Raw genomic sequence first — 18,214 nt, 5'->3', positions numbered from 1 at the left:
ATAGCGTCCCGATCTCTATAGTGGAAAAGCTTGGCAACAATAGGTCTCGGCGGGGCGCCTGGCTTACCCTGGCCCCCCGGAACACGATGTGCACGCTCCACTGTGAAGAATTTACTAAGGCCAGACGGAGAAAGGTGGTTCTGAATCAGGTCTTCAACCAGGAGATCAACCGAGTGGGGTTCTGGATTCTCCGGTACACCAACCACGCGAACATTACAGCGACGTGCCCTGTTCTCAAAATCATCCAAGCGCCGGGTCATGAAATCGTTCACCCTACGGAGATTGCTAATCTCCGTCTGCATCTCAGAGACGTCCGCCGTGAGGCTGGATGATTTGATATCCAACGACTTCACCTTTTCGTTCGTTTTGGAGAGATCGGCTCGAATTAGAGTCACATCGATTGCCACGGTGTCAATTTTGTGGGTCAAGGTTTCGTATTGTTGGCCTATTGACTCCCTCATGCCAGAAATGGCGCCCATGATGTCCTGCAAGGAAGGCTCCGTCGACACATCCACGACGTGGTCAGATGTACCGGGACCAGGCAGGGCAGCTCCGGGGGACCCCTTAGAATGGGTATAACGGTCCATAACGTAGGATTGGACCGGACCCCCGCGCAGAGGTGTCTTCGTCTTGTCTCCCGGTCCCCTCTGCCCGCCATTTTGGAGATGCGTCACAAGGAGATTCACCAGGGTCAACGGACCGGGCACCAGAAATGGAGGCCTCGGGACCAAAGGACCGTGACAAAGGTATCACCAGGATAGGGGCAGCCAAATAGGAGAACCGTCCAGCCAAAGGCCCGACAGCCGATGCGTGTCCTGGAACCAGCTCTGGCCCGACTCTCTCGCCGATGTCCCAGTCAGAGGCAGAATCGAAACCGAAACTTAAGAAGGGGACCCACAAGTCCAATCCCCCTGCAGTTGTTGTTCAACTCCAAGACGGCCACCGAACCTCACCCAGTCCCGGGCGCACCTTAAGGGCGGAGCCCAAAAGTTCAATTCACCATAACTCCGGCACCCGGTGTCAAAATAAAGTCCTGAAAGGTCCAGGTAGATCAGCCCAACGTCCTCTATACCAATCCTAGCGAAAAATCAGGATTCATGCAGGATATTATGCCGGGAGCGGCGGGGGTCCGGGGAGCGCTGTGCTCACGCAGCCTTCTCGGATGCCCGCCAAGCTCCTCCCCCAGACCTTGCATTCTTAAGGTGGTCTCAACCCTGCCTTATTGCTTTTCACCTCGGCATGTTGCTGTATCTTTTTGTTGGCCTTAGGACTCTGATCACTTTATCGCTACTAATCAGTGCTGAAGTGCACGTGCTTCTTCCCTAAACATGTGTGTAATTGGAGTATACCTGACTGACAGATTTAATTGACTTGAAAGCCCCTTGTAAAGTGGTATACCATATACCCAGGGACTGATTGTGCCGCCCAAAGAAGTAGCATTTCAAACCTGTCTCAAGCCTGCTACTGCAGTGCCTGTGCTGCAGTGTACTGCCACTTCGACTTGCCATTTAAAACTACTTGCCAAGCCTTAAACTCCAATTTTATTACATATAATTAACCAAAAGGTAGGCCCTAGGTAGTCCTAGGGGCATCATGCTATGTAAGTAAAAGGTAAGACATGTACTGTGGTAGTTTGCATGTCCTGGTAGTACCAAACAGTCTATTACATTTTTCACTACTGTGAGGTCTGGCCCTCTCATAGGTTAGCATTGGGTATTCCCTTATACTTTTTGGGGGGTAATTTCATATCAGAGAGGAGAAGCTTTATTTATTTATTGATAAATCCTATTTACTGGTGAGGTTGGATTTAACTTTACTATTTTCTAAATTCCATTTTTAGAGAGTGAGCATTTCTCTGCACTTACTGCTCTATTTGCCTGAAAACCTGTCTCCAATTGACGTCTGGATTGGGCTGCGAGACAGCTACATTTGTGCATTCCCTCTAGACAGCCACAACACAGGTCACTCAACTGCAACTGCATTCATCTGCATTCTGATTGGCATGGGGGAAAGCTCCATTCCCCCCACCGCAAATAGGTTCAAGAACGATAATTTATGTCAGTAGGTACAATATAGCTACATCTTATAATCATGTGTGTTTAAATAATTTGTCGTTAGATCGTTTAAATGTTTTAAAGGATCTGTTTTTAATAGACATTTTACAAAAACAACTGGTACATTTGGTAATCCTGTAAAAGAAAAACCCAACTGCCGTGCCATTGCCTACCACAATGCCATGACTCGGATTCGAACCGAGGTTGCTGCGGCCACAACGCAGAGTACTAACCACTATACGATCACGGCGAGCTACTTGGGCTCGATAACATACAGTGACATGGAGAATTTATAATTCTGAACAATCAGGGAACTCCTGTGATAGGTTGAATGTGTTCATTGCTTCCTCATTCCTTATACAAAGGCTTTGTCTCCTCAGTGGTTGATAGGCTGAAACTGTTTCCTGGCCGCCTGCTTGTGAACTGCCAGGAGTCAAAGATCACACATACACTTGTGGGCCTGTGATGGGACACCAATGCAGAGAAACACACCTGGCGCAGATCTTCTATTCTGTCTAGTAGACCTGCATCTCCCCTGTACCTCCTCAAGCCATCTGTATGTGAAGCAAGAAAGAGTTAAGGAGCGGTCCATCTACACTTTTATAGGGAGGATGCTGCCGTGAGCTCCTCCCAGCTAATCACACAAACAGCAGTAAAGCAAGATAACTACACAGTTAGGGGGACTGCATGGTTAGGTTTTTGAGGAATTATTGAAACTGACCTCAGTGACCCATGATCAGAGCTGTGGCTAATGACTGCGTGCCCAATTATGATGAAGCAAGCACCATGGCTCGTAGAGGCCCCACAACACGCTTTTCTTAGCTCATTGAATTAAAGTATAAACCTCTGCCATGTATGAGTGGTAAAGGCTTGTTAATTTGGTTGCTTTTCCAATTCACGTCTGACAACAAGATGAAGGAACATTGGGGCATCAGAAGCTTTGGAAAGTAGCCACCAACCTCAGAGAAAGAGAGAAAGAGGGAAAAGGCAGTATGAGGTGTGGAGAAAACAGCAGCAGGTACAAGGAGCTCAAATGAGATTAATGGCGCCTAAATAGAGCACGTAAAGGAACAGTTACAAATCTAAGAAAAGGGAAAGAAAGACTAGGAAAAAAACACAGAAAGAGCCTGTAGATAAAATTCTCTTCCTGGGACAGCATGCTAAGAGAAATTACACAGGGAGCAGTTAAGCTTGTAACACGGGGAGAATAGAAAAGAAAATGCAGTTTTATGAAGTGTGTTTGCCTAATCCAGCAAGCACTTTTGTTTTATTTTTCTATTTGCTTCTTTTATTGGTAAAGTAAGTTTCAAGTGCATGAATGGTATGACTGAGAGAGCCAGGGTATAATAATTTGAAGTGTTTGCACCAGCGCTAATGTAGGACGAGAGTTATAGCAAAGATATGAAAGGGGTAGCGATAATAAATATGTGAAAGGGCAATAGTGACACCAAAATAAGCCACCTATTTATAAAACTGACATGGAAGAAATTCTAAAGGTTAACTTCTGAAATTGTAGCCGATGTTAAAAAGTTTCTCGGTGTTGGCAGGATTCGAACCTGCACAGGGGGACCTCAATGGATTGCTAGTTCATCGGCTTAACCACTCGGCCACAACAACTGACTGTAAGTTTTGTGCAAATAATCTGTATGAAAGTTTTCAAGGTGTCCCACAGCAAATTCCTGATATTCTGCAATGCACTTTTTAAAAATAATGTTTTTTTCAGCAGGCACATTCTCTCCTAAAAACAAAAATAAGGCTACATCTTATAATCATGTGTGTTTAAATAATTTGTCGTTAGATCGTTTAAATATTTTAAAGGATCTGTTTTTAATAGACATTTTACAAAAACAACTGGTACATTTGGTAATTCTGTAAAAGAAAAACCCAACTGCTGTGACATTGCCAACCACAATGCCGTGACTCGGATTCGAACCGAGGTTGCTGCAGCCACAACGCAGAGTACTAACCACTATACGATCACGGCGAGCTACTTGGGCTCAATAACATACAGTGACATGGAGAATTTATCATTCGAAACACTCAGGGAGCTCCTGTGATAGGCTGAATGTGTTCATTGCTTCCTCATTCCTTATACAAAGGCTTTGTCTCCTCAGTGGTTGATAGGCTGAAACCGTTTCCTGGCCGCCTGCTTGTGAACTGCCAGAAGTCAAAGATCACACATACACTTGTGGGCCTGTGATGGGACACCAATGCAGAGAAACACACCTGGCGCAGATCTTCTATTCTGTCTATTAGACCTGCATCTCCCCTGTACCTCCTCAAGCCATCTGTATGTGAAGCAAGAAAAAGTTAAGGAGCGGTCCATCTACACTTTTATAGGGAGGATGCTGCCGTGAGCTCCTCCCAGCTAATCACACAAACAGCAGTAAAGCAAGATAACTACACAGTTAGGGGGGACTGCATGGTTAGGTTTTTGAGGAATTATTGAAACTGACCTCAGTGACCCATGATCAGAGCTGTGGCTAATGAATGCGTGCCCAATTATGATGAAGCAAGCACCATGGCTCGTAGGGGCCTCACAACATGCTTTTCTTAGCTCATTGAATTAAAGTATAAACCTCTGCCATGTATGAGTGGTAAAGGCTTGTTAATTTGGTTGCTTTTCCAATTCACGTCTGACAACAAGATGAAGGAACATTGGGGCATCAGAAGCTTTGGAAAGTAGCCACCAACATCAGAGAAAAAGAGAAAGAGGGAAAAGGCAGTATGAGGTGTGGAGAAAACAGCAGCAGGTACAAGGAACTCAAATGAGATTAATGGCGCCTAAATAGAGCACATAAAGGAACAGTTACAAATCTAAGAAAAGGTAAAGAAAGACTATGAAAAAAACACGGAAAGAGCCTGTAGATAAAATTCTCTTCCTGGGACAGCAGGCTAAGAGAAATTACACAGGGAGCAGTTAAGCTTGTAACACGGGGAGAATAGAAAAGAAAATGCAGTTTTATGAAGTGTGTTTGCCTAATCCAGCAAGCACTTTTGTTTTATTTTTCTATTTGCTTCTTTTATTGGTAAAGTAAGTTTCAAGTGCATGAATGGTATGACTGAGAGAGCCAGGGTATAATAATTTGAAGTGTTTGCACCAGCGCTAATGTAGGACGAGAGTTATAGCAAAGATATGAAAGGGGTAGCGATAATAAATATGTGAAAGGGCAATAGTGACACCAAAATAAGCCACCTATTTATAAAACTGACATGGAAGAAATTCTAAAGGTTAACTTCTGAAATTGTAGCCGATGTAAAAAAGTTTCTCGTTGTTGGCAGGATTCGAACCTGCGTGGGGAGACCCCAATGGATTTTTAGTCCATCGCCTTAACCACTCGGCCACAACAACTGACTGTAAGTTTTGTGCAAATATTCTGTATGAAAGTTTTCAAGGTGTCCCACAGCAAATTCCTGGTATTCTGCAATGCACTTTTTTAAAATAATGTTTTTTTCAGCAGGCACATTCTCTCCTAAAAACAAAAATTGCATGAGTATATCTCTAGTTTGGAAAAGGAAAGGCTTTCATGCATACTCTCATGTGGCACTCAGGTTTTTGGGACCCTATTGCACTCTGTTTTCGTGCTGCTTTTAGTCTATGGCCCATATTACAGAAGTCTACCATCTTTGAGTATTTGAGGCTCCTTTGTAAGTGCTTTATCTTTTTTACTTGAAGAGCTATATAATAAAGGGGTCAGGGAAAGATTGCATTTATGGAAGATAAAAGAAGGTACACTTGTCTCACCAAATGCCGTAGAGAAACCTGATGTTTTACTCATGTTATCCTTAGTTCGTTTTTGTTAGACCTTGCATTCTTAAGCTGGCCTCAACCCTACCTTATTGCTTTTCACCTACGCATTTTGCTGTATCTTTTTGTTGGCCTTAGGACTCTGATCACTTTATCGCTACTAATCAGTGCTGAAGTGCACGTGCTTCTTCCCTAAACATGTGTGTAATTGGAGTATACCTGACTGACAGATTTCATTGACTTGAAAGCCCCTTGTAAAGTGGTATACCATATACCAAGGGACTGATTGTGCCGCCCAAAAAAGTATCATTTCAAACCTGTCTCAAGCCTGCTACTGCAGTGCCTGTGCTGCAGTGTACTGCCACTTCGACTTGCCATTTAAAACTACTTGCCAAGCCTTAAACTCCAATTTTATTACATATAATTAACCAAAAGGTAGGCCCTAGGTAGTCCTAGGGGCATCATGCTATGTAAGTAAAAGGTAAGACATGTACTGTGGTAGTTTGCATGTCCTGGTAGTACCAAACAGTCTATTACATTTTTCACTACTGTGAGGTCTGGCCCTCTCATAGGTTAGCATTGGGTATTCCCTTATACTTTTTGGGGGGTAATTCCATATCAGAGAGGAGAAGCTTTATGTATTTATTGATAAATCCTATTTACTGGTGAGGTTGGATTTAACTTTACTATTTTCTAAATTCCATTTTTAGAGAGTGAGCATTTCTCTGCACTTACTGCTCTATTTGCCTGAAAACCTGTCTCCAATTGACGTCTGGATTGGGCTGCGAGACAGCTACATTTGTGCATTCCCTCTAGACAGCCACAACACAGGTCACTCAACTGCAACTGCATTCTGATTGGCATGGGGGAGAGCTCCATTTCCCCCACCGCAAATAGGTTCAAGAACTATAATTTATGTCAGTAGGTACAATATAGCTACATCTTATAATCATGTGTGTTTAAATAATTTGTTGTTAGATCGTTTAAATATTTTAAAGGATCTGTCTTTAATAGACATTTTACAAAAACAACTGGTACATTTGGTAATTCTGTAAAAGAAAAACCCAACTGCCGTGACATTGCCAACCACAATGCCGTTACTCGGATTCGAACCGAGGTTGCTGCAGCCACAACGCAGAGTACTAACCACAATACGATCGCGGCGAGCTACTTGTGCTCAATAACATACAGTGACATGGAGAATTTATAATTCTGAACACTCAGGGAACTCCTGTAATAGGCTGAATGTGTTCATTGCTTCCTCATTCCTTATACAAAAGCTTTGTCTCCTCAGTGGTTGATAGGCTGAAACCGTTTCCTGGCCGCCTGCTTGTGAACTGCCAGGAGTCAAAGATCACACATACACTTGTGGGCCTGTGATGGGACACCAATGCAGAGAAACACACCTGGCGCAGATCTTCTATTCTGTCTATTAGACCTGCATCTCCCCTGTACCTCCTCAAGCCATCTGTATGTGAAGCAAGAAAAAGTTAAGGAGCGGTCCATCTACACTTTTATAGGGAGGATGCTGCCGTGAGCTCCTCCCAGCTAATCACACAAACAGCAGTAAAGCAAGATAACTACACAGTTAGGGGGGACTGCATGGTTAGGTTTTTGAGGAATTATTGAAACTGACCTCAGTGACCATGATCAGAGCTGTGGCTAATGACTGCGTGCCCAATTATGATGAAGCAAGCACCATGGCTCGTAGGGGCCCCACAACATGCTTTTCTTAGCTCATTGAATTAAAGTATAAACCTCTGCCATGTATGAGTGGTAAAGGCTTGTTAATTTGGTTGCTTTTCCAATTCACGTCTGACAACAAGATGAAGGAACATTGGGGCATCAGAAGCTTGGGAAAGTAGCCACCAACCTCAGAGAAAAAGAGAAAGAGGGAAAAGGCAGTATGTGGTGTGGAGAAAACAGCAGCAGGTACAAGGAACTCAAATGAGATTAATGGCGCCTAAATAGAGCACATAAAGGAACAGTTACAAATCTAAGAAAAGGGAAAGAAAGACTAGGAAAAAAACACGGAGAGAGCCTGTAGATAAAATTCTCTTCCTGGGACAGCAGGCTAAGAGAAATTACACAGGGAGCAGTTAAGCTTGTAACACGGGGAGAATAGAAAAGAAAATGCAGTTTTATGAAGTGTGTTTGCCTAATCCAGCAAGCACTTTTGTTTTATTTTTCTATTTGCTTCTTTTATTGGTAAAGTAAGTTTCAAGTGCATGAATGGTATGACGGAGAGAGCCAGGGTATAATAATTTGAAGTGTTTGCACCAGCGCTAATGTAGGACGAGAGTTATAGCAAAGATATGAAAGGGGTAGCGATAATAAATATGTGAAAGGGCAATAGTGACACCAAAATAAGCCACCTATTTATAAAACTGACATGGAAGAAATTCTAAAGGTTAACTTCTGAAATTGTAGCCGATGTTAAAAAGTTTCTCGTTGTTGGCAGGATTTGAACCTGTGCGGGGAGACCCCAATGGATTTCTAGTCCATCGCCTTAACCACTCGGCCACAACAACTGACTGTCAGTTTTGTGCAAATAATCTGTATGAAAGTTTTCAAGGTGTCCCACAGCAAATTCCTGGTATTCTGCAACGCACTTTTTTAAAAGAATGGTTTTTTCAGCAGGCACATTCTCTCCTAAAAACAAACATTGCATGAGTATATCTCTAGTTTGGAAAAGGAAAGGCTTTCATGCATACTCTCATGTGGCACTCAAGTTTTTGGGACCCTATTGCACTCTGTTTTCGTGCTGCTTTTAGTCTATGGCCCATATTACAGAAGTCTACCATCTTTGAGTATTTGAGGCTCCTTTGTAAGTGCTTTATCTTTTTTACTTGAAGAGCTATATAATAAAGGGGTCAGGGAAAGATTGCATTTATGGAAGATAAAAGAAGGCACACTTGTCTCACCAAATGCCGTAGAGAAACCTGATGTTTTACTCATGTTATCCTTAGTTCGTTTTTGTTAGACCATGCATTCTTTTTTTTTTTTTTTTTTTTTTTTGTTCAAAAACCTTTATTTGAGCAAGCATAGAAAAATACAAGAATGGGCCTACAACCTCACGGGCTGGCCGCTAATAATAAGGCACCAGGCACGAATCAGAAGTGTACACCCGTGGTTAGGCACAAATCTAGCACCAAGCATTACTCGCAACATGTCACAGAGCCTATTGAATTTTTATTTTATACGAAAAGAAAAACAAACACTAGAAAGGCGAATGCACGGTAATCAAGGTCAGCCCAAAGAACGGAGGGGATGGTCAACAATCAGGAGAACCTACCAAGAGCCCTGAGGCTCCAACAAAATCGGGGAGGGGGGGGGGAGCAGCAGGGGGGAATCGGAAATTCAAAAAACAGTGTGAAAGGGTTCCGGGAACGCTCGCCTAGGGAGATAGGACAACATCAGTAGTGCCTAGAAGGGGAGGTGTACAGATATCCCCACGATATTCATTCCACTGGCCCCAAATCTTCGTCCACGCCCCGGGTCTGCCCCTGGCCACATACACAGTTTTCTCACGAAACATGGACCAATCCATGCTGTCCTCCCATTTCGAGACCTCAGGGGGCCTGGATGCGCCCCAGAGTTGCGCAATATCCCGTTTCGCAATCATGTAACCCAAGGTCGCCCATCTGGTCTGGGCCACAGAGTAGTCAGTGGGCTCCCACACATTCAATAGACATCGTCGAGGCTCCGGCCGCAGGGCAACACCAGTCACAGCAGTCATCACATCAAGCACAGCAGTCCAGTAAGCCACCACCACCGGGCACTCCCAAAGAACGTGTAAAAAAGTAGCACTCGACCCACAACCACGCTTACATAACCCATCCAAGGAAAAGCCCATCGTTACCAGACGCGGACCAGTGACATACACTCGATGAAGGATTTTAAGTTGAACCAAACGGAGACGGGCAGGAATGGCCACCTCCTTGGGAGAAGAGAGTGCCGATTGCCAATCCTCGTAGTCCAGTTCCAACCCATCGCCGACCCAGGCCTCCCGAAGTCGGACCAATAAGTCAGCCCGAGTATTGATCAGCTTCTTATAGATCAGGGAAATAGTGCTATCTGGCAGGTGCCCATCAAGGACACGATCTTCGAGGGGGGAAGACTCGGGCAGGGCCTCATCAGGAGTCAAGACTGAGGTGAGGGCGTGCCGGACCTGCAGATAACGAAAAAATTCCCTACCATTCAAACCATATTCCTCCTGGAGGGCCTGGAACGACTTCACACTACCTTTCGAACATACATCACCCACCTTACATATACCAATCATATCCCAGCGGTCGAAGCCCTTAGTAGACCAGAGACACCCCAAACGTTCCGAGGCATAAAGCGGCGTCGCCAGCGTCATTCGCTCCTCCCATCCCAAACTCACATTCGCGGCTCGCCACACAGTTACTGCAATCCTGGACGGGCCCACAAGATGGCGCCCGGCCGATCGAGAATAAAGCGCTCTATTAAAGTCCCCACCCGGCAGCTGAAATCTATCCATCTCGAATGCAGGATTTCGACCCGGTGAAAACATCACGTGATTAATAGCAGACAGCTGGGAAGCCCAATAATATCGCTTGATATCGGGGAGCGCCATGCCCCCGTCGTACCAAGGGATGGTGAGTTTCGCGAGGGCAATACGTGGACGCCCGTCCCAAATCAATTGCCTTTGAAGAGTCTCGATCTCTCGGAAATAGGTCTTGGGGATAGCGTCATAGGAGTTCTGGAGCGCGTAGAGGAACCGCGGCAAGGACATCATTTTAAACAGGGCCGCCCTGCCCAGAGGAGACAAAGGAAGCTTACGCCAACGGGTCACGTCCAGTCGCAATCTAAGCAACGGGGGGAGGAGATTACGCTCAAATCGAAGCGAGGAGTCCAACGTAATAAAAATCCCTAAATATTTGAAGCCAGACTGGACCACCTGGATAGGAAGTCTGCTCGGCAGTGGGGGTAAAACACCCGAGAGAACATACACGCAGGACTTGGCCCAGTTAAGAACGAGGCCTGAATTGGCACCAAATGAAGTGAGAACGTCAAACAAAACTGTCAGAGATTTGCGCGGGGAGGTGAGATATAAAAGAATGTCGTCCGCGTAAAGCGAAACGCGGTCCTCAAAGTCCGGAGACCAGCGAATCCCCCTGAGCGAAGGCTCCCATCGAAGCCAAGCAGCCAACGGTTCCAAGGCGAGTGCAAATAGCAACGGAGACAAGGGGCATCCCTGACGGGTACCCCTACCAAGGGTGAAAGGGGCCGAAACTCTACCATTTACCACTACTTGTGCCAGAGGTTCCGCATATAATAACTTGATCCAACCAATAAACTCAGGCCCGAAACCAAATTTCTCAAGAGCCGCCCAAAGATAAGGCCACTCCACAGTGTCAAAACCATTGAGGCATCCAACGATGCCAAAATGGCCGGCTCCGTCAGAAGCCCCGCCCTCGCAATCGCGCCGTGGAGACGACGTAGGTTCAGAGCCGTGTTGCGATGCGGGATAAATCCAGATTGATCTGGATGGACCAAGTCACTAATGACCGTCAGGAGGCGGGACGCCAGGAGTTTCGCCAATACCTTGGGTTCAACATTTAGAAGAGATATGGGCCTATAGGATGAACAAAGGTCCCGCGGTTTACCATCCTTGGGGATGACGACTATCGTGGCCAGTCGCTGATCATAGGGGAGAATACCCCGTTCCCGGGACTCCAGAAACATGGCGCGAAGATATGGCGCCACTCTGTCGGGACGCAACTTGTACAGTTCAATTGGCAACCCGTTCGGGCCCAACGCTTTGCCCGTACGGAGTGAACGGATGGCAGTAGCTATCTCATCAACAGTAAAGGGGGAATCCAACGCTACACGATCCAAATCAGAGACACTGGGCAGAGCTATATCACGCAATAGAAGGCGAGAGTCAGCCTCATCTCTCACAGACACAGGGGTATACACCACACGGAAGTACTCAGCAAAACGATCAACTATTCCAATCGGGTCCGTCACACTCTCACCACTCAAAGACTGAATCACGGGTACCACACGATTAGCTCTCTCCTTCTTATCCAGCCATGCCAGCAATTTACCCGCCTTGTCACCCACATCATACAAACGACCCTGTTGCTCCCGAAACATCACTTTAGCAGCATCCGTGACCATGGATTTATAGGCAAATTGTTTCAGACCCAGGGCGTGGAGTTTCGCAGACGTAACACCAGATTCCAAAGCATCCTCCAATGCAGAAATCTCTCCCTCAAGGTCCACCACCTCCCTATTCCTCGCTCTCTTAGCTTCAACAATAAGGGAGAGGGCCTGCCCACGAATCACCGTCTTAAAGGCCTCCCATAGGGACACAGCTGAGGAAACCGACCCCTCGTTATCCAGAAAATACGCGTCCAAAGACTTAAGCAAAAGGCTACGGGTCTCGGGGGAGGTAAGGTACCACGTATTGATGGGAGCTACCCGGCCCACTGCCTCCACTCCAACCTCAAAACGAAGCCAGAGCAGAGAGTGGTCAGAAATACCCCTGGGTAGGTGTACAATCTCACGCACGCTGGTGACTGAGCTGCAGGCATCAGGAAATAATCCAGTCGAGACAGACTCCCATGGGCCCCTGAATGAAAAGTGTATTGAAGCTGAGTAGGATGCAAAAGCCTCCAGCAATCCACCAAGCCAAAGGTATCCAAAAATCCACCCAACCACTGTTGGGCCGCAGGAGTATCCCTAGGGGGGTGGCGATCGTGGAGACCGGAGAACACCGAATTAAAATCACCAGCCAGAAAGAGTGTACTATCAGGGAGGTCCAACAAGACACGGCCCAAATCAGAAAAGGTAGAAGTCTGCAAGCCGGGGGGCACATAAACAGTAAATAAGGAGAGGGCACGACCCTCATAGCGACCCACAAGGACAGCATATCGCCCCGATCATCCTGAATGACATCATCAATAGCTAGGGGGAGGGAAGCCCGAACAAGGATACCCACCCCCCTAGAACCCGAGGTAAACCCCGAATGTGCTACGAGGCGATAGCCCCACCTATTCATTGCATGACAAACATTGCCTACCAAATGAGTCTCCTGTAGGAAAACAATATCAGGAGATAAACGTCGTACACATTTCAGCACCACACTTCGTTTGATACGATCTCCCAGACCGTTAACGTTCCACGAAACAAATCTCAACCCGCTACCCCCCATCCCACCCAACAAAGCCAAAACCCCCCACCAATGAGCATGACACCGGAATCATCTTCAAATACAGGATAAAGTCGCCTTGAAAACAGAACACACGAACAACAAACTTCCCAACCACCCACCCCCCAAATAACAAGCAAACACCCCCCACCCTGCACCCCTGCAATAAGCTAAAAAGCCACCCCAACCTGCAGTGTGCCTGTCGCCCAAAAACCCCTATTCTACACAAAGACCCCGGAGGAGGAAAGGCTCCGACCCACCCGCCACCCCGAACAAGAGCAGTGACGAGAAAAGAACATACATCAAATCACATAAGCGGTAGAGGAACAAAGGCACACACTCCTGGAAGAGTCATTCAAAACAAGGCACCAGGCATAGACGAAATGTTCAGCTCTCTACACCACCTTCAGCACCACCCGGGTGGGCATCGGACTCAGTCTCAGGAGATCGGCTAGGCAAGGAGTCTAGCCAGTCATTCACAGCATCCGGCCGATCAAAGAAGAAAGTTCGGTCATTATACTCAATCCGCAGCCTGGTCGGAAAAAGCATAGCGTAGCGCATCCCCATGTCCCTAAGACGCTTCTTGGCACCACGAAATCCCATCCGCTGCTTCTGAACCTGTTGGGAAAAGTCCGGATAAAAGTTCACTGTGGCATTCTCAAAGGCCACCGGGCCCTTCACCCGCGACGCCTGCAGGATAGCGTCCCGATCTCTATAGTGGAAAAGCTTGGCAACAATAGGTCTCGGCGGGGCGCCTGGCTTACCCTGGCCCCCCGGAACACGATGTGCACGCTCCACTGTGAAGAATTTACTAAGGCCAGACGGAGAAAGGTGGTTCTGAATCAGGTCTTCAACCAGGAGATCAACCGAGTGGGGTTCTGGATTCTCCGGTACACCAACCACGCGAACATTACAGCGACGTGCCCTGTTCTCAAAATCATCCAAGCGCCGGGTCATGAAATCGTTCACCCTACGGAGATTGCTAATCTCCGTCTGCATCTCAGAGACGTCCGCCGTGAGGCTGGATGATTTGATATCCAACGACTTCACCTTTTCGTTCGTTTTGGAGAGATCGGCTCGAATTAGAGTCACATCGATTGCCACGGTGTCAATTTTGTGGGTCAAGGTTTCGTATTGTTGGCCTATTGACTCCCTCATGCCAGAAATGGCGCCCATGATGTCCTGCAAGGAAGGCTCCGTCGACACATCCACGACGTGGTCAGATGTACCGGGACCAGGCAGGGCAGCTCCGGGGGACCCCTTAGAATGGGTATAACGGTCCATAACGTAGGATTGGACCGGACCCCCGCGCAGAGGTGTCTTCGTCTTGTCTCCCGGTCCCCTCTGCCCGCCATTTTGGAGATGCGTCACAAGGAGATTCACCAGGGTCAACGGACCGGGCACCAGAAATGGAGGCCTCGGGACCAAAGGACCGTGACAAAGGTATCACCAGGATAGGGGCAGCCAAATAGGAGAACCGTCCAGCCAAAGGCCCGACAGCCGATGCGTGTCCTGGAACCAGCTCTGGCCCGACTCTCTCGCCGATGTCCCAGTCAGAGGCAGAATCGAAACCGAAACTTAAGAAGGGGACCCACAAGTCCAATCCCCCTGCAGTTGTTGTTCAACTCCAAGACGGCCACCGAACCTCACCCAGTCCCGGGCGCACCTCAAGGGCGGAGCCCAAAAGTTCAATTCACCATAACTCCGGCACCCGGTGTCAAAATAAAGTCCTGAAAGGTCCAGGTAGATCAGCCCAACGTCCTCTATACCAATCCTAGCGAAAAATCAGGATTCATGCAGGATATTATGCCGGGAGCGGCGGGGGTCCGGGGAGCGCTGTGCTCACGCAGCCTTCTCGGATGCCCGCCAAGCTCCTCCCCCAGACCTTGCATTCTTAAGGTGGTCTCAACCCTGCCTTATTGCTTTTCACCTCGGCATGTTGCTGTATCTTTTTGTTGGCCTTAGGACTCTGATCACTTTATCGCTACTAATCAGTGCTGAAGTGCACGTGCTTCTTCCCTAAACATGTGTGTAATTGGAGTATACCTGACTGACAGATTTAATTGACTTGAAAGCCCCTTGTAAAGTGGTATACCATATACCCAGGGACTGATTGTGCCGCCCAAAGAAGTAGCATTTCAAACCTGTCTCAAGCCTGCTACTGCAGTGCCTGTGCTGCAGTGTACTGCCACTTCGACTTGCCATTTAAAACTACTTGCCAAGCCTTAAACTCCAATTTTATTACATATAATTAACCAAAAGGTAGGCCCTAGGTAGTCCTAGGGGCATCATGCTATGTAAGTAAAAGGTAAGACATGTACTGTGGTAGTTTGCATGTCCTGGTAGTACCAAACAGTCTATTACATTTTTCACTACTGTGAGGTCTGGCCCTCTCATAGGTTAGCATTGGGTATTCCCTTATACTTTTTGGGGGGTAATTTCATATCAGAGAGGAGAAGCTTTATTTATTTATTGATAAATCCTATTTACTGGTGAGGTTGGATTTAACTTTACTATTTTCTAAATTCCATTTTTAGAGAGTGAGCATTTCTCTGCACTTACTGCTCTATTTGCCTGAAAACCTGTCTCCAATTGACGTCTGGATTGGGCTGCGAGACAGCTACATTTGTGCATTCCCTCTAGACAGCCACAACACAGGTCACTCAACTGCAACTGCATTCATCTGCATTCTGATTGGCATGGGGGAAAGCTCCATTCCCCCCACCGCAAATAGGTTCAAGAACGATAATTTATGTCAGTAGGTACAATATAGCTACATCTTATAATCATGTGTGTTTAAATAATTTGTCGTTAGATCGTTTAAATGTTTTAAAGGATCTGTTTTTAATAGACATTTTACAAAAACAACTGGTACATTTGGTAATCCTGTAAAAGAAAAACCCAACTGCCGTGCCATTGCCTACCACAATGCCATGACTCGGATTCGAACCGAGGTTGCTGCGGCCACAACGCAGAGTACTAACCACTATACGATCACGGCGAGCTACTTGGGCTCGATAACATACAGTGACATGGAGAATTTATAATTCTGAACAATCAGGGAACTCCTGTGATAGGTTGAATGTGTTCATTGCTTCCTCATTCCTTATACAAAGGCTTTGTCTCCTCAGTGGTTGATAGGCTGAAACTGTTTCCTGGCCGCCTGCTTGTGAACTGCCAGGAGTCAAAGATCACACATACACTTGTGGGCCTGTGATGGGACACCAATGCAGAGAAACACACCTGGCGCAGATCTTCTATTCTGTCTAGTAGACCTGCATCTCCCCTGTACCTCCTCAAGCCATCTGTATGTGAAGCAAGAAAGAGTTAAGGAGCGGTCCATCTACACTTTTATAGGGAGGATGCTGCCGTGAGCTCCTCCCAGCTAATCACACAAACAGCAGTAAAGCAAGATAACTACACAGTTAGGGGGACTGCATGGTTAGGTTTTTGAGGAATTATTGAAACTGACCTCAGTGACCCATGATCAGAGCTGTGGCTAATGACTGCGTGCCCAATTATGATGAAGCAAGCACCATGGCTCGTAGAGGCCCCACAACACGCTTTTCTTAGCTCATTGAATTAAAGTATAAACCTCTGCCATGTATGAGTGGTAAAGGCTTGTTAATTTGGTTGCTTTTCCAATTCACGTCTGACAACAAGATGAAGGAACATTGGGGCATCAGAAGCTTTGGAAAGTAGCCACCAACCTCAGAGAAAGAGAGAAAGAGGGAAAAGGCAGTATGAGGTGTGGAGAAAACAGCAGCAGGTACAAGGAGCTCAAATGAGATTAATGGCGCCTAAATAGAGCACGTAAAGGAACAGTTACAAATCTAAGAAAAGGGAAAGAAAGACTAGGAAAAAAACACAGAAAGAGCCTGTAGATAAAATTCTCTTCCTGGGACAGCATGCTAAGAGAAATTACACAGGGAGCAGTTAAGCTTGTAACACGGGGAGAATAGAAAAGAAAATGCAGTTTTATGAAGTGTGTTTGCCTAATCCAGCAAGCACTTTTGTTTTATTTTTCTATTTGCTTCTTTTATTGGTAAAGTAAGTTTCAAGTGCATGAATGGTATGACTGAGAGAGCCAGGGTATAATAATTTGAAGTGTTTGCACCAGCGCTAATGTAGGACGAGAGTTATAGCAAAGATATGAAAGGGGTAGCGATAATAAATATGTGAAAGGGCAATAGTGACACCAAAATAAGCCACCTATTTATAAAACTGACATGGAAGAAATTCTAAAGGTTAACTTCTGAAATTGTAGCCGATGTTAAAAAGTTTCTCGGTGTTGGCAGGATTCGAACCTGCACAGGGGGACCTCAATGGATTGCTAGTTCATCGGCTTAACCACTCGGCCACAACAACTGACTGTAAGTTTTGTGCAAATAATCTGTATGAAAGTTTTCAAGGTGTCCCACAGCAAATTCCTGATATTCTGCAATGCACTTTTTAAAAATAATGTTTTTTTCAGCAGGCACATTCTCTCCTAAAAACAAAAATAAGGCTACATCTTATAATCATGTGTGTTTAAATAATTTGTCGTTAGATCGTTTAAATATTTTAAAGGATCTGTTTTTAATAGACATTTTACAAAAACAACTGGTACATTTGGTAATTCTGTAAAAGAAAAACCCAACTGCTGTGACATTGCCAACCACAATGCCGTGACTCGGATTCGAACCGAGGTTGCTGCAGCCACAACGCAGAGTACTAACCACTATACGATCACGGCGAGCTACTTGGGCTCAATAACATACAGTGACATGGAGAATTTATCATTCGAAACACTCAGGGAGCTCCTGTGATAGGCTGAATGTGTTCATTGCTTCCTCATTCCTTATACAAAGGCTTTGTCTCCTCAGTGGTTGATAGGCTGAAACCGTTTCCTGGCCGCCTGCTTGTGAACTGCCAGAAGTCAAAGATCACACATACACTTGTGGGCCTGTGATGGGACACCAATGCAGAGAAACACACCTGGCGCAGATCTTCTATTCTGTCTATTAGACCTGCATCTCCCCTGTACCTCCTCAAGCCATCTGTATGTGAAGCAAGAAAAAGTTAAGGAGCGGTCCATCTACACTTTTATAGGGAGGATGCTGCCGTGAGCTCCTCCCAGCTAATCACACAAACAGCAGTAAAGCAAGATAACTACACAGTTAGGGGGGACTGCATGGTTAGGTTTTTGAGGAATTATTGAAACTGACCTCAGTGACCCATGATCAGAGC

At 46.2% G+C, this 18,214-nt stretch overlaps 8 non-coding genes across 8 annotated transcripts; all 8 read right to left on the bottom strand.

The window, feature by feature from the left end:
- Nucleotides 1-2,232: 2,232 nt before the first annotated feature.
- On the bottom strand, nt 2,233-2,304 carry TRNAH-GUG (transfer RNA histidin (anticodon GUG)). The gene has a single exon. It is a non-coding gene; the product is annotated as a tRNA-His (tRNA).
- Nucleotides 2,305-3,589: 1,285 nt separating this feature from the next.
- Nucleotides 3,590-3,671, bottom strand: TRNAA-AGC (transfer RNA alanine (anticodon AGC)). The gene has a single exon. It is a non-coding gene; the product is annotated as a tRNA-Ala (tRNA).
- A 295-nt stretch (nt 3,672-3,966) lies between these two features.
- Nucleotides 3,967-4,038, bottom strand: TRNAH-GUG (transfer RNA histidin (anticodon GUG)). The gene has a single exon. It is a non-coding gene; the product is annotated as a tRNA-His (tRNA).
- A 1,286-nt stretch (nt 4,039-5,324) lies between these two features.
- TRNAF-AAA (transfer RNA phenylalanine (anticodon AAA)) lies at nt 5,325-5,406 on the bottom strand. The gene has a single exon. It is a non-coding gene; the product is annotated as a tRNA-Phe (tRNA).
- A 2,845-nt stretch (nt 5,407-8,251) lies between these two features.
- TRNAS-AGA (transfer RNA serine (anticodon AGA)) lies at nt 8,252-8,333 on the bottom strand. Its single transcript has one exon. It is a non-coding gene; the product is annotated as a tRNA-Ser (tRNA).
- Nucleotides 8,334-15,914: 7,581 nt separating this feature from the next.
- On the bottom strand, nt 15,915-15,986 carry TRNAH-GUG (transfer RNA histidin (anticodon GUG)). Its single transcript has one exon. It is a non-coding gene; the product is annotated as a tRNA-His (tRNA).
- A 1,285-nt stretch (nt 15,987-17,271) lies between these two features.
- On the bottom strand, nt 17,272-17,353 carry TRNAA-AGC (transfer RNA alanine (anticodon AGC)). The gene has a single exon. It is a non-coding gene; the product is annotated as a tRNA-Ala (tRNA).
- Nucleotides 17,354-17,648: 295 nt separating this feature from the next.
- TRNAH-GUG (transfer RNA histidin (anticodon GUG)) lies at nt 17,649-17,720 on the bottom strand. Its single transcript has one exon. It is a non-coding gene; the product is annotated as a tRNA-His (tRNA).
- Between the last annotated feature and the right edge of the window lie 494 nt (nt 17,721-18,214).

The sequence above is a fragment of the Lissotriton helveticus genome, chromosome 12 (assembly GCF_964261635.1).
Source record: "Lissotriton helveticus chromosome 12, aLisHel1.1, whole genome shotgun sequence".
NCBI classification, from domain to species: domain Eukaryota; kingdom Metazoa; phylum Chordata; class Amphibia; order Caudata; family Salamandridae; genus Lissotriton; species Lissotriton helveticus.
This window is presented reverse-complemented; position numbering and strand designations above follow the sequence as displayed.